We start from the raw sequence: 4,548 nt of genomic DNA, 5'->3' as shown, positions 1-4,548 counted from the left end.
ATCAAAAAGATGTAGTGTTTACCTGGTATACGCAATGGTAAGCTTCAATCTTACATAAATACGAGTATTCATATATAGATAATTTAATCCCTACCGAATAAAAAAGCTCAATACGCTATAGAGAGTAGAGCTTATTATAAATACTATGCACGGTTTGTTTTTTCATTTGTTGTTTTCCTTGGCAGTTTATGACTATAATAAATTGTGATTTCACTTAATGCCATAGCCAGCAAATTCTAGCATTGCTACAAATATAATTTTCTGATTTCTTTCTGTCCTCTGATAAGAAGAATAGCAAGAATAACATTCCTTGAAACTCCACGGAATAAGGACTTTGTAAATTGTGTTTGGAGTATTCAGTCGAACAATAAATTTTAATTGTACAGTTAAACTCTACAGTTTTAATGTTCTCTCTCTTATATATACATATATATATATACATATATATACACACACATATATATATCTTATATATATATATCTTATACACACACATATACATATATATATATATATGTATATGTATAAGCATACCCAGCATAATTACGTGTTTTAATGGAAAAGGGCTGCCCCCTTTCATGTAAATAAGAAGAATATTAGATAAGTAAAAATGAGATACAGATAAGCCTAGAATCGAACCCTGTAGGCAAAGTTAAGAAATGGAATGTTAGAAATTAAGTCTATTGTTAATTCTTTTAGAAATATTAATATTAAATATGTCAGTAAGAGAATTAACAATGCAAATTAAATTATATTGTTTAAATAGGTTAGATTAGAATTGAGGATTCTGTTGTTCGTCAAAAGTGTGTTGGATAAACATATGTAAAGCCACGTGAAATTGGTCACGTTTGAAAAACACACTTCTGACGTCATAGACAAAGGATATTTCTCCATATTATGGATTCGGATGTTTGTCAGTCAACAAGAGAGCCAGTCAGTTGGTCAGTTGATCCCTTGGAAGCGAAGGAAAAACATTTATACTATATAGATCTAAATTTGAATTCCTGACGTCATCGACCGGCCGATCAAGTAAATAAAGAAGTCATCATTATGTTGTAACTGTTGTCTTGTGCCATCCTTCATCACGAACGAAAGGTAATTGTTTTTATCATTTTTTTATCAATGAACATTTTGTAACCCTTCGAAGATTATGTATCTCCACTCCACTGTGTCAAGAACTGTGCATCATATCTCCTCAATATATGTTAAGAAAAACAATCCCCTGTCTGATATAAATGTCATTATTATTCTATCTGTATTAAAAGAACTGATAATACGAAGTCCCCAAGAAATATAAGAACTGTATAAATGTCTCCCTCATCATCGTTATATATGTTCCCGTCCTCTTTAAATATGTACCCCTATTTATGGTCTAAATAATGCAACAACAGGTTCTCGTCAGATCACCGAAGTTAAGCAACGTCGAGACTGGTTGATACCAGATGAGTGACCATTTGGGAATTCTAGGCGCTGTGTGTGCTTTCCGCTTATCTCGGAACTTGTTTCCAGTCGTCCTGAACCTCCACTTGTTACTGGTATTCAACAATGTCGACCCAGGAGAGATGTGGTTAGAGATTGCGCAACGCTTACCGCAAAAATATCACGCGCAGACACCCTTACAGTGGGTCTCAATAGTCTGTCAAGGCTGAAGGAAGCCCTTTATATATATATATATATATATATATATATATATATATATGTGTGTGTGTGTGTGTGTGTGTGTGTGTGTGTGTGTGTGTGTGTGTGTGTGTGTGTGCAGGGTGAGCCAAAAGTAGGTGAACAATGTCGTAAACCTTCCTACGTGTGGAAGTGGCACTCTTGTCATGATAGAGACTAACTAGGGTCATTCATCCAACCTCAATAAAAAATGGCCCTCTACGAAATTCAGCAACAATAACAAATATAATTTAGCTTGATCTGTTTATCTTTTAAGAGTATATGCAGTCAGGACTATTTTTATTGTGGCCGGATGGCTGACCCTAGTTGGCCTCTATCATGACAAGAGTGCCACTTCCACAAATTTACACGGGGCATAATCGAGAATCGAGTTGAATCGTGTAGTTCCATTTAAAATTACAGTAACACAAGTGAATCATATACGGTCCCCCGTGAGTGCACAGTGAACGAAGCATAAAAATTAAGTTCATCATTTGCACCCCCCCATTTAGCCCAAACTCCTCAGGGGACGTCAAATTCTGGTGAAAATGAACAAACGGTGCAATGCAGTAAATTTGAGTTCTGCACCATGCAAAAAAAGAAATGACTAAGTCCATCATTTGACACCCCCCCATATATCGCCAAAAGTCTCCAAGGCCTTAACATATTAAAATTTGAGTTCAGCACCATGCAAAACTGCTAAATACACATACAAAGAAAGTTTTGGACAAATATGGTAAAGTAGTCCCCAAAATGGAGTGTTTTTATTATCCCTAAAAGAGCCCCTGAGGCACACCCAAGAGTTATCGCGAAGTATAGACAAACAAAATTATATAGAAATCAGTTAGTTACAACTTTTCAGACAGGTTTATAAAAATCCAAGGCATCAATTTTTTTTTAATAAGCACAAAAGTGTCAATTTTAGCCATTTTAACCCGAAAGGCACCCCTAGTGGGGCAACCGGAGTTTTCCTGGAAAATCCGTTCTGTAACTTTTTTACTCATATCATGTTTAATGTTTGTGAAAAATTTCAAAAAATTCCAAGTCTTAGTTATTGAGAAAAGTGCGGACGGACGAACGGAGGAACGGACAAGGGTGAATTTACAGGTTCACCCTCCTTTTGTCGGGGAGCCAAAAAACAATGAATGTGAGCTATGTAGTTGTAATAAAAGTTTCTCTTGTAAATGTATCACATTGAGAAACTGTAGAGATGTAGATTGTCAAGTCGATTTTGTTATATGTCAAAACAGAAAAAAGGTGTTTCTCATATGTGGCAACATTATTGTATCTTTGGTCAAATTCGATAATTATAATCCAACTATTTTTCGAACAACATTAGCAACCTTGAATATGTCTTCCATTAAAGTTCTGAGGTAAAAGTTCATCCTAGGAGCGTATCAAAATAGAGGGCTTCGTCTTCATAGAGAGAGAGAGAGAGGGAGGGAGAGGGAGGGAGGGAGGGGGGCTATTCATTTTGACTTGAGGGTTGTGAGTTCAAATCTTATTTTATCTGTATTATTCATTTGCACACTAACAGGGTAGAAACTAGTCACACAGCAATTTTTAATTAATAATATAGAACCTGTCAATTAATAATATAGAATTTGTTAATTAATAATATAGAAATTGTAAATTAATAATATAGAACTTGTTAATTAATAATATAGAACTTGTAAATTAATAATATAGAACTTGTAAATTAATAATATAGAACTTGTAAATTAATAATATAGAACTTGTTAATTAATAATATAGAACTTGTAAATTAATAATATAGAACTTGTAAATTAATAATATAGAACTTGTAAATTAATAATATAGAACTTGTAAATTAATAATATAGAACTTGTAAATTAATAATATAGAACTTGTAAATTAATAATATAGAACTTGTAAATTAATAATATAGAACTTGTAAATTAATAATATAGAACTTGTAAATTAATAATATAGAACTTGTAAATTAATAATATTGAACCTGTAAATTAATAATATAGAACTTGTAAATTAATAATATAGAACTTGTAAATTAATAATATAGAACTTGTAAATTAATAATATAGAACTTGTAAATTAATAATATAGAACTTGTAAATTAATAATATAGAACTTGTAAATTAATAATATTGAACCTGTAAATTAATAATATAGAACTTGTAAATTAATAATATAGAACTTGTAAATTAATAATATAGAACTTGTAAATTAATAATATAGAACTTGTAAATTAATAATATAGAACTTGTAAATTAATAATATTGAACCTGTAAATTAATAATATAGAACTTGTAAATTAATAATATAGAACTTGTAAATTAATAATATAGAACTTGTCAATTAATAATATAGAACTTGTTAATTAATAATATAGAACTTGTTAATTAATAATATAGAACTTGTGAATTAATAATATAAAACTTGTCAATTAATAATATAGAACTTGTAAATTAATAATATAGAACTTGTAAATTAATAATATAGAACTTGTTAATTAATAATATAGAACTTGTTAATTAATAATATAGAACTTGTAAATTAATAATATAGAACTTGTAAATTAATAATATAGAACTTGTTAATTAATAATATAGAACTTGTTAATTAATAATATAGAACATTAAAAGGGTGATGAATGAATGTCATAATAGATTCACCATCTGTTTCTTCTAATCATTTACACATAGATGTTTTGTGAAAGTAATGGAGCCGTAATTCCGGTAAATTATGTGTGCAATAGCAACTTGTCGTAGAGTAAACGCATACAATGAATATTTACAATAGGTACCATGCTTAAACATGAAATTCCCTAAACAACTGTTGATATGCCGTAAAAAATATGAAACCAAATAAAATGAACTCATATTTCTGAATGTATCGCAAGTACTCCTCCAG

The sequence above is a fragment of the Euprymna scolopes genome, chromosome 20 (genome assembly GCF_053919585.1).
Source record: "Euprymna scolopes isolate OS-2025 chromosome 20, ASM5391958v1, whole genome shotgun sequence".
NCBI lineage: Eukaryota > Metazoa > Mollusca > Cephalopoda > Sepiida > Sepiolidae > Euprymna > Euprymna scolopes.
Note: the sequence above shows the minus strand (reverse complement) of the source record.